Below are 12,790 nucleotides of genomic sequence, written 5' to 3' on the forward strand. Positions count from 1 at the left end.
ATTTTTATTGCTTTGAAGTTTGAGTCAGGACTTATGCTGCTACTTTTACACAACCGTGCTCAAAGTAGCATTTTGCATTCTAAGTGTGGATTCCTCAGTTAGAATATTTATATTTTTGATGTTTTGAAGAGGAGGAAAATCAAGTATGGAAGAGGTTGGAGGTTCTTAGAATTAAACATCAGGAAAGGTATCCCTTCCCTACAGGTAGACATTCACCCTGAATGTTTCCACTTGTGGGGAAGAGCATAACTGGAGGCCATTAATATAAGTTAGTCACCAAGAAATCCAATAAGGAATTCAGAATGTACTTCTTTACCCAAAGAGTGGTGCGAATGTGTAATTCGGCTACCACAGAGAGTGGTTGAAGTGAATAGTATCAATACATTTAAGGGGAGGTTAGACAAGTATATGAGGGAGAAGGGAAGAGAGGGTTATGCTGATAGGTTTAGATGAGGAAAGATGAGAGGAGGCCCAAGTGGAGCATAAATGCCGGCATGGACTGGTTGGGCCGAATGGCCTGTTTCTGTGCTGTAAATCCTATGTATTCGTACATAATCCTTCAGACCAAGAAGGTCTCATGGCTTTAAGCGGGATGGCTAGGCCTACTGAGTCCCAGCCCCAAGAGTTAAAGTCTCCTAGGCTTCAAGCTGCTGAAGTCAGGACAGTTTGAAGCCCACCTCAGCCCCACCCATCCAATTTTCACTTAAAATCGAGGCTATTGTGTGTGTGTGTATGGGGCGGGCGGGGCTAAATCTGGGAAGATCCAAGCATTGGCTGTCATAATTGAACTCAAATCTTTGGATTCAAGTTCACAATACCCTTACTCTGGATCTTACAGCTGAATAATATTAAAGAAGGAGTACCTTGTTCGAAAGTGTTTGGTCTCAGTGCTTTGGACAGCAACATCATTCAAATGCTCAGATGTCATTTGCTGGGGCAGGAATTAATTTTGGTGTTGCATTCTGTACTCAGTGTTCTGTGGCATGAACTTCCCCATTGCAGTATTCAAAGTTTTGTGTTAGTCGTTCTTTTTTAATTCATTTTTAAAAATAACTTTTTACAAAGCAGCAATGCAGTGAGATGGCAATATAATTGCACCATTGCTTCTATGTTTACTGAGTAGCCATGTTGTCCTATGAGAGAGCCACACAGTAGTGTTCCTTTAATATCCATACTTTGTTGACCATTCTGGAACTTTTATTTGTCATTGCTGCTATTTGTTTTTTTTTCATCCTCTGCAATCCTTTGGCTATGTTTTCATATTTATTACAGGTCAAACAAATTCCTAATTCCACATTCATTATTCACCAATCAGAAAGGACACAGTAATCTTTAAATATGAAGTTGTGTCAGCAATGTGATGACTTCAGAAGAATAATCTAAAAAAAAGGGATTGAATTCACCTACTTTCAAAATCCTAAAGAGTTCTAGGAAATATAATTTAGCTAATGTGCTTTGATTTTCATTGACACGTCTTTCCCACTGTTTCTCCTCTGATAACAAGCTGTATAAAGACAAACAAATTAACCCTTTCAAAAAAAGGACATTTATTTAAAGTTTTCTTCCTTTTTTAATTCTGTTCTGCAATATTACTCATTTGGAATCACAGATAAAATTATTTTTGAAACTATTAGAATATACCGTTGCACCTCTGCAGGAGCCATTATGCAGTGTTAAACCAATTCATATGCATCAACTCAAAGATCAGTTAGTAACAGAATCCTCCCAATCCTTAGAATCAACTTCCTTCTTTGGATACAAACATGATTATCTCCAACCACAGGCAGATATACTTGGGGAATAAAAATCATAACTTACTAAAGCATTTAGGTGAAATTATTTTAGTTAAATTATTTTATTGAAAAAGTCAGATGTAAAATTATATCAGGAAAATTTCAGCATTTTATTTACACAAGAACATGAGAAATAGGAGCAGGAGTTGGCCATTTAGCCCTTCGAGCCTGCCCCACCATTCAATAAGATTATGGCTGATCTGATCATGGACTCAGCTCCACTTCCCTGCCGGGAAAAAATATTACCACCCGCCCACTTTTTTTCGGCGGAATCCGCAGAATGGGCAAAATCAACGCCCATATCACCCAGCGTTACTTTCCGCACAGAATTAACGCCGAGATTCAATATGAACACCCACTCCCTATTTTTGTCGTAAAGAGCACATTTACCCAAACTAGCGGCCATGGAGATTGCCCATCGTCAATTTCACCACCTCGCACACATATCGCCCAGAATATCGCTCACTCAAAAAACAGCCCAGAAAAAGTGGAACTAACTGAAACGAATGCCAGTGGTGTGGCTAGCATTTGTTAAATCCCACTCTTATGTGAGGAGCTGATATCTGAAAGATTTGCCTGAAAGAGCGCTGATGTGAGTGATAATGCTGACACACTGCTGTGTGTGTGCAGCTCAGGAATCAATGGTGCCCATCACCTTGGTGCCAGTTAAAGTTTATGTTGTTTGATGTTAAGTTGTATTTAACCCTTTCATGATAAGGAATCACCAGTGTGTAACGGTCTAGCTATCTGAGACAATGCGCAACAAGATTATGTTCAATAACAAAAGTTTAATACCAACATTGGTCTGAAATCATAAGTAACACAGCCAATAACACCCAACTCCCGTCCACAACCCACTTTTTCCACCATTGACAAAAATCACATGTACAACATGTCCAGCAACACAGAATACAAAGGCAAAACAGGAGGGTAGTCCTCAGCCCCCATACATTGCAACAAATTGCATACACCCAGATGGAGATATAACACAGCCATCACCTGCGCACATGCACCTCATTTTCCTTCCCCTCTCTCCTTCTTCTACCACTGCCCCTCCTCGCTCCACAGCGCCTGGCCGAGGAGCTCCTCAGGCGGTGCCGCATTGATGAAGGCAGAGGCGGTGGTTGCATGGGTACGGGAGCAGGGGGGTGCCGAGGGGGCAACATTCTCTGATGCAGAAGCAGGATCTTAGTCCTTACTCTCATCTGTCATTCGCAGGGATGGTGTGGAACCTAGGGGTGGAGTGCTGCGCTCGGGGACCACTGGGAGGCCTGTGGCAGCAATGTTCCTGCCTATCGCATCCAAGGACTCCGCCATGCGTGGAATGTACTTGGTCATGGTGGCCAGCTGTCGTTTCGATGAGCTGGTCACCATTATTTACAGTCCTCCTGGACAACTATACCATCTCTCCGCTGTCATGTCGCGCTCGTAGAACAGACCTGCCATGTCCACGAGGCCTCCGCGGGGTCGGCGCTGTCCTGGGGACAAATGGGGTGCACTGTGGGGAGATGCTTGGAGTCAGTACCTCCAGAGTGGAGGCGGGAATGACGGGAGCACTATTGATAGCCTTGGGGTGAATGGGTTCTGGAACGTGACAATGCAGGTTCTTCAAAGTCCGCACTCTCATCTGTCGAGAACAGACCCAGTGGATTGACGGGTGAGAATCGGAGCTCCTCAGCACCAGATGCAGTGGGATCATCCGCCGACTCCTGCCTCGCGCCCCCACCTTCTGGCCTCTGTGGTCTTGCCTTAAATGTAGTATCTCCAAATTTGCGGATGACACTAAGTTGGGTAGCAGTGTGAGCTGCGAGGAGGATGCTATGAGGCTGCAGAGTGACTTGGATAGGTCAGGTGAGTGGGCAAATGTATGGCAGATGAAGTATAATGTGGATAAATGTGAGGTTATCCACTTTGGTGGTAAAAACAGGGAGACAGACTATTATTTGAATGGTGACAGATTAGGAAAAGGGGAGGTGCAACGAGACCTGGGTGTCATGGTACATCAGTCACTGAAGGTTGGCATGCAGGTACAGCAGGTGGTTAAGAAAGCAAATGGCATGTTGGCCTTCATAGCGAGGGGATTTGAGTACAGGGGCATGGAGGTGTTACTACAGTTGTACAGGGCCTTGGTGAGGCCACACCTGGAATATTGTGTACAGTTTTGGTCTCCTAACTTGAGGAAGGACATTCTTGCTATTGAGGGAGTGCAGCGAAGGTTCACCAGACTGATTCCCGGGATGGCGGGACTGACATATCAAGAAAGACTGGATCAACTGAGCTTGTATTCATTGGAGTTCAGAAGAATGAGAGGGATCTCATAGAAACATTTAAAATTCTGACGGGTTTAGACAGGTTAGATGCAGGAAGAATGTTCCCAATGTTGTGGAAGTCCAGAATCAGGGGTCACAGTCTAAGGATAAGGGGCAAGCTATTTAGGACCAAGGTGAGGAGAAACTTCTTCACCCAGAGAGTGGTGAACCTCTCTACCACAGAAAGTTGTTGAGGCCAATTCACTAAATATATTCAAAAATGAGTTAGATGTAGTCCTTACTACTAGGGGGATCAAGGGGTATGGCGAGAAAGCAGGAATGGGGTACTGAGGTTGCATGTTCAGCCATGAACTCATTGAATGGCGGTGCAGGCTCGAAGGGCCGAATGGCCTACTCCTGCACCTATTTTCTATGTTTCTATGTTTCTATGCCTGGAGCCACGCTGCAAAACACAAATGAGATTATTAGAGGAGAAGGGGGTGCTAGGGTGACAAGGTGAGCCCAGCGCTGCACACAGCATATGCACAATAAAAGCACCACCGCTATCAAAACTTCACAGACATCACATTTCATGACCATCAACACATTGTGCATTACAATGATTTTCATTAGGCCAGCATTATTTCTATGACACTTTTAAAAATCATCTATCATATATGATTGTTTGGATATGAGTGGGTGTGGTATCTGTAGACTTTACATGACGCAACGGTGTAAGATTTACTCACGTGACATCACTTCAGGGTCTGCAAATGCATCCGTGGCTGTCTGGGGGTGCTTCCCCACAAGTGCGAGCACTCGCTCCTCCATCTCTGTGATGTTACTGGGGATTGGTGGCCCCCATCCATTCGCCTCTGCACGGACCTCATCGTCGATAGCTTCTTCTGTAAAAGGTGACAGGACGACATGGCATGAGATCATTGCGTGATATCATTGCTAGGTACTGTCACAGAGACTGATACAACACATAACCAACAGATGTAATCATGAATATTATGATTATTATCATTCTTTACCTAAAGAAGCACACCATAACAGCAGGCTTTGAGTAAAACATTCCTGGTAAAAGTGCAAGGCCTCACATCTGCTGATGGTCACTCACGGCTGTTACAAATCCAATTATATAAATACATAAGTACACGTAAATCAATGTAATGCCTACTCTTGCGGATCCCACAAGGTCATTCCATCGTTTGCAGCATTGGTTGCCCTCACGCACCTCATTGGTCACCGACGAGACCACCTCTGCTATCTCGGTCCATATCCTCTGGTAGCCTTTGGGGTGGGCTTTCCACACCCTCCCTGTGTCAACTCACCCAGCGTAACTCGACCTCCTGCAGGAGGGAGGCATTTGCCGCGTCCGAGAGCCTCCTGGCTCTTTTGCGGCCTCCAATGTGCTCCTCTCCCACCTCACTGCTCTCTCCAGCGTCAGTCTCCACAGCGTGCTGTGATGTCTCCTCCTCTCTCTCCATTATAGGGCAAATTCTGTTCAATATCTGGATGGTAATTTTTGTTTGTCTATTTGCTGTGAAGCTCTAAAGTCTCCCTCCTTCCTCCCAAAGCAGCCACACCACACCCAGCCATGCCTTCAGTCCCTCTGAGCTCCCTCTCGCTCTGTCTCCTCTTCTGCGCATGGCATCGTGACCCTTGACCTCTAGAATCACAGGAATCGAGCATTGCCATGCCATTGCTAAGGACGGCAACATTTACGGCAGAAGGCCAAAAAAATTTATCACTATCGCTCATTTGATATCACTCACGGTAACGCCCATCTTCAAAAATGTAAACAAGGTGTTTTGAGAATGGGCGAGAAGCCAGCAATCTGAAAACCCTTTTTTAATGCCCACGCCTCACCAATACCTTGTGCAATTGTAGCAGGACTTATCCACTTTTATATTCCATCACCCTTGCAATAAAGGTCAACATTCCATTTGCCTTCCTGATTACTTGCTGTTCCTGCATATTAACTTTTGGTGTTTCATGCACAAGGAACCCCAGGTCCCTCTGTACCGCAGCACTTTGCAATTTTTCTCCATTTAAATTATAACTTGCTTTTCTATTTTTTCTGGCAAAGTGGATAACCTCACATTTTCCCACATTAAACTTCATCTGCCAAATTTTTGCCCACTCACTTAGCCTGTCTATATCCCTTTGCAGATTTGTTGTGTCCTCCTCACTACTTGCTTTCCCACACATCTTTGTATCATCAGCAAACTTGGCTACATTACATTCGATTCCTTCTTCCAAGTCATTAATATAGATTGTAAATAGTTGAGGCCCCAGCACCGATCCCTGTGGCACCCCACTTGTTACTGTTTGCCAACCGGAAAGTGACCAATTTATCCCGACTTTCTGTTTTCTGTTAGTTAGCCAATCCTCTATCCATGCTAATATATTACCCTCAACCCCGTGAGCTTTTATCTTGTGCAGTAACCTCTTATGTGGCACCTTATCGAATGCCTTCTGGAAATCCAAATACACCACATCCATTGGTTCCCCTTATCCACTCTGCTCATTAAATCCTCAAAGAACTCCAGCAAATTTGTCAAACATGCTTTCCCTTTCATAAAACCATGCTGACTCTGCTTGACTAAATGATGCTTTTCCAAATGTCCTGCTACTACTTCCTTAATAATGGACTCCAGCATTTTCCCAACGACAGATGTTAGGTTAACTGGTCTATAACTTCCTGCTTTCTGTCTGCCTTCTTTTTTAAATAGGGGCGTTACATTTGCGATTTTCACATCCACTGGGACCTCTCCAGAATCCAGGGAATTTTGGTAGATTACAGCCAATGCATCCACTATCTCTGCAGCCATTTCTTTTAAGACCCTAGGATGAAAGCCATCAGATCTAGAGGACTTGTCCAGCTTGAGTCCCATTATTTTACTGAGTACTTTTTCTTTAGTGACAATAATTGTTTTAAGTTCCTTGAAAATGCTACTTAACTACTTAACATGCAGAAAAAAATACAACTAAAAGTGGTAAAATGTCAGTTAGGCCATGAGGATTGGTAATGTTATTTTGTTTTGATTAAAGAAGTTATAACGTAGATCAGTTCCTGAGACCATTTGAAAACAACACTTCACCAAATTTAGCTTTCTCATCAATCCTGCTAGAACAAATGCTTACTAAGCTGATTTTTATCTTGTGTTAAATCGGTCTTCTATAAATCTTAGTTCAAGTAAAGACATGGAAACTGAATGCATATTCCTAAAAATGACCAATAGTATTCCATATTACTATGTGATTTGTATATTAGAAGATGATTATGTTTGAGAACCTTTGGCCAATATTTAATTGCAGCAGATTAATAATTGAACAGATCTCAGTACGAGGCAATTAGCATTGCACATGTGGCATTATTTTTACACAAGAAAAGATAATTGGATGCTAAAATGTACCATGGAACTAAAATAGATAACATTGTGGGTGGTTGCTGGAAGAAAATTGTCTTGCTTGTTTTCCTCAAGGAGTTTCTTATTGCAGTGAATTCCAACCCATCTGTGACACAGTGTGAACACAAAGTCACCTACATTTAGCTATTTGCTGAATGACCTACTGAGTGTTTCCAGCATTTTCAGTTTTAATTTAGCTATTTGTGGTTAATTTGTAAATATTTGAATTTTGCTTAATTTGTCTGTCGTTTTACAACTACTCATGCCAATGCAACAAATAGAAACATTGATTACAATTGTACTGCATGATTTCAGTAAAGAAATACCTTTAAAAATTTCATTCCAAACACATTGACGCATTCATTACTAATATCAGCAGCGTCATTTCAACCCCTAAACATGCCTACATTGTTGACTCATTATGTACCATTATGCAAAGTAGTGGTTAAACTGGGCCACTTTGTGCTCCTCGCTAACTTTGGCCTAGAAATTGGATATGGCCCAAAAACAGGCAGTGTCATGGGCCAGCGATATTCGCCCATACCCTTTCAAAGTGGGGCAGGCAGCACGCAAAATTTGTGCTGCCTGCTCATCATGATGATTCGAGCTAAACACGCTGCTGATTGACTTAGCATTCAATGAGCAGGCCAATATCAGGTACAGAATAATGGACAATAATATTTTTCCTTGGATCTCTCAACTACTTAAAGGGAAGATGTTTTGTTGCAGATGCACCTCATTGTCAGTGTAAATGAAGCCATGGCTCAGCAACAAAGGAAGCGAACAAGAAGGTTTCAGATGCTGTATTGGAGGCCTTGGTCATGGCTATGCAACAAACGCGGACTGTCCTGTATCTACAGGTTGGCAGGAAGTCATTCAAGGCCACTTGCAGAAGGCTGTGAGAGGAGATAGCTGATTCTGTCATGGTCCCCAGGACCTGGATGCAGTGCAGACAAAAGTTTAATGACCTCACACGGCAGTTCAAGGTTAGTGAAGGCTTCAGCAAATGCCATATGCCACCATCTGCACCACAAGTCACAAACACTGCTCAATGTACCACACTGCTATCACTCAGGCTGGGGCAAAGGGTAGCTTGGGTGCCAGCTCCCCAGAAGGTGAGTTCGTGCACAAGTTCTGCTGCACACGACTCAGATGATGACTATGATGGGGCAACTTTCAGAAGAAGGGTGATGGGCATACACATGGAAATGTTAGATGTATTTGCAGGCCTGCCAGAGAGCCTCTTGTCAGTGCCAAGGAGCATGGAGGAGTCCAGCCCCAACATTGGCACTTTGCGCAGAGCTTGGAGCCCATCCTTTCTAGGCTGGAAATGACAGACAACTCCAGGAGAGACCTTGTGGACCCAGCCATGATGCTGCATCTGATGGCTGATTCACGGCTTCCATTGCAGCACAGGTGGAAGAGACCCAACATCTCAGTGCTGCAGTGGAAGCATAGACACTCTCCTACTGGCTCAGCTTGCTGCCACCCAAGCTCAGAATGCTGCCATCGTCACTGGGTTTACGTGAGTCGAAGGGGCTTGCAGGATGTCGCAGCAGGCCAGCAATCTGTCCTCCAATGGATTGCTTGGAATGCTGAAACACCATCCCGGGGGAGTGGCAGAACCTGTTGTCTTCTCTCAGGATGACAGCATTCTTACTCCCACCACTGTCACTCCACCATTGTTCTTGCCACTGCCTATCAGCCTGCCACCCCAACTGCTGCCACCCGCGCCGATGTTATCATGCAAGGCCATCTGTAGTCTCCCCCATTGAAAGTTAGCAGCCTTCCACCAGCCATGCTGCAGCCACTGGGGGAGCACTGTGTAGGAGCTCTAGAGTAGGTAAAGGCACAAGAACAACAGACACTAAGGATAGTTATTGATATTGTCATTTTTATTGGATTAGGCTAATTTTCTGATTTTTTTTGAAATGTGTATTTTGTGGTGGCTCTCATTTCAGCTTTGTGTCCAGGAGGATGCTGTGATGTCCCGTCATGGAGGGATGGTGTGATGGAGAAGTGGTGAGCAACGGGAATCTGAGGTTTCATTCTCTGGAATCAGAGACTGATGAGGCGTTCACGGACAGCCCGTCCAGAAGCCTGCCTCCTCCCTTCCTCCTCTTTGTCTTGATCCTTGTTGTTCTCATCGTGCTCTTTCTCCTTCTCCTCGTCCTCCTTCTGAGATGGTGTTGCAGTTCCTGGTGACAAGGGTTCTGCCCTCATGATGGCCAAGCATGGGGATTTGCTGCCCATCTCCTCCTTCTCCTTTCCCTCCTCCTCATCCTGAGGTGGTCCCGAAATCCCTCCTGGGAAGGGCTGCACCCTCAAGATGACCAATTTGTGGAGCATGCAGCAGACCACCATGAAATGCAACACCCACTTGGGAGTGTTCTTCCCGAGTGGTCAAGACTGCGGAACCGTTGCTTCAGCACCCTAATGGTTTGCTTGATGACGTTCTTGCTTGCAGCATGGCTGCCATTAGATGAGAGATGGGCACAAGCGGTGGGGTTGCAGAGGGGAGTCATCAGCCAGGTGCAGAGCAGATAGCCCTTGTCTCCGAGCAGCCACCCTCGGGTTTGACGTAGTGGCTAGAAGAGTGCTGGCACACCGTACTGACATAGGATAATGACATCATGACTGCTGCCAGGATACCGGGCATTCACCATCATAATGCGCTGGGTATAATCGCATTACACATTAAGTGAGTGGTAGCTTTTGCAAATACAAAACATCACAGGTTTGATATACGGTGCCCGCAAAGCCATGTGTGTGCAGTCGATGGCGCCCTGCACCATGGGGATGCCCGCTATCCTGGCAAAGCCACAAGCATACTCGCTCTGCTTCTCTCTGTTCAGAGAGAAGACAATGTAGTCCCACTATGACCACCAAATGCAGCGATGGACATTGAACTGTGAGATGTTAGCTATATCTCCTGCTGCAGACTGGAAAGATCTTCTGGCAAAGAAATTGAGGGCAACGGTGAGCTTGACTGCCACTGGGAGAGCCATGGTTGCCCTGCTCTGAGGCTGCAGGTCTGGTTGCAGTAGGTGGCAGAGTTCCTTTATGAAGCGGAGTCTCCTAGTACACTGCTCCTCGATTATGTGGAGGTAAGATAATTACTCTTGGAAGATACTAGGTGGGCAATGCCTCCTGTTGAGAGCCCTCCTGATCCTGGCCCTCCTTCTCCTCCCTCGCGAGCATCGTCTCCTCTTCTTCGCTTCTTCTGCTCCCTCTCCCATGGATACTCAGCGTGATGGGGACTGCAAGTACAGCCCCCATGACGATGAGCAAGTGGTGTGAACAGACACCTTTAAATGAGAATGAAGGCCTTCTGCACTTGCACCAACACTCAGTACATTTTGTGCATCAAATGAGCATTGCACACTCATTGACGTCACGATCTGCCTCATTTCTATTTCTGTAGTGCTGACCTGCCCAAAATGGCGGCCACCACCGGAACCGTCGGAAGTAGCTGGAAGCGAGTCGGCCACCATTTTTTCATCAAAATGGGCCTTAACGGCCGTTGCTAAACCCCCGAATGTCTGGGCCTTTGTCTATTTGTAACGTTAAAAGTTTGGTTCAGCATCCTGTCAGAGACCATCCACTGCAGAAAGTAAAGATAAGTGCAAAATAGCCATTACCAATGTTCTGATAAGATTGGCAACCTGTGATATAACCAAAACGTCATCTCTTTCTCTTTCATTTTCTATAATCAAACAGAAGTATGACATGTCACCTAAAACAACTGGGATTGAAAAAGGAACCAATCCAGAACTAAGACTGATGTTACAAAAGAAAGACTTACATTTATATAACGTCGTTGATGACCCCACAATACCTCATAGCGCTTTACAGTCAATTAATTATTTTTGAAATATAGTCACTGTTGTAATGTAGGAAATACAGGAGTCAATTTATGCAAAGCAAAGTCTCACAAACAGCAATGTTATAATGACCAGGTGATCTTATCTACTTAGAAGACTATTAAATTGTGACACTCTCTCAAACTGCTTCAGCATGCTAGATATAAAAAATGTAAACTGACTAGTCACCATGCTGTGAGCAAAGCTTAAGCACACATTGTCTATAAATGTAGTAAGCTATAGTTCTGCAAGTTACTGTGAGCATTGTTATCATACACTCATATCAAATGGGTCCCATAAAAATCTTCCGATTGATCTGGTCTCGAACTCCCTTGATATTCATGTTCCCCATCCCTCCAGCGTTGCCTACTGAATGCAGCCGGACGATTTTCCTCCTCATCAGCTCAGTCAGCTACAGTTTGTCACCTGTAGCTCGGCAATAAAATATTCATGAGGCCTCGACCATGAAACTGGTTCTGGCGTCCCGACTGCTGCATTGGGTGAGCGCTATCTGCACACCGCTGATACCATGCCCATTCAGCAACCAACCGAAAATATCTCCCATCCTGCTTTTTCTGGACCTACTGTGAGACCCTTTCTGAGCAATACCTGAGAAGCTGGGGAAAAAACAAACGGCCCGGCATATCTAGGTGCTGCTGATTCATTGATTTCAAGGTGATCGGGGCTTCTATCACCAAAATATTTACTGGGAATTGGGGCCACCAGGAGGGAGGGTACAGGTGGCCGACAGGGAGGGTAGCTGTGGTCAGGAGGGAGGGGAATAGTGACCAGGAGGGAGGGTCCAGGTAGCCGGGAGGGAGGGTACAGGTGGTCAGGAGGGAGGGTACAGGTGGTCAGGAGAGAGGGTACAGGTAGTCAGGAGGGAGGGGAGTGGTGGTCAGGAGGGAGGGGAGTGGTGGTCAGGAGGGAGGGGAGTAGTGGCCGGGAGGGAGGGGAGCTATGGCCGGGAGGTAGAGGAGCTGTGGCCAGGAGGGAGGGTACAGGTGGCCGGGAGGGAGTGTTGCAGTGGCTGGGAGGGAGGGTGATTAACGTTCGGGAGCAATTGGGAGGGTAAATGCAATGGTTTGAATGTGGAACCAGGAGGGGCACTGCACTTCGCTTTAAGAACTTACCTTGTTGGTTGTGGCCTGCAGCGGTACCTATGCAACTCCACCACTGTAACTTCACTGGAAGGGCACTGGGAACTACGTTGGCGCGGGTAAACAGAGTTTCCACCTCACTTCCAACAGGGTTCCAGCAGTGGAGTGGGGGCAGCCTCGAGCAAACTGCTGGCCTAATATTAGCTTAATACTATTGATTTAAATATCTAAATTTTAAGAATGTTTACCTTTACAAACCTCAGCCATAGTCAGAAAAGGTCACAAAGTAAAGATTTTAAAGTGAAGGATCCACATCCACCAATTTAGTAAAGTGTAGTGGTTTTAACACATCCTTACAAAGATAGA

This window comes from Pristiophorus japonicus, chromosome 1 (genome assembly GCF_044704955.1).
Source record: "Pristiophorus japonicus isolate sPriJap1 chromosome 1, sPriJap1.hap1, whole genome shotgun sequence".
Classification (NCBI taxonomy): Eukaryota; Metazoa; Chordata; class Chondrichthyes; family Pristiophoridae; genus Pristiophorus; species Pristiophorus japonicus.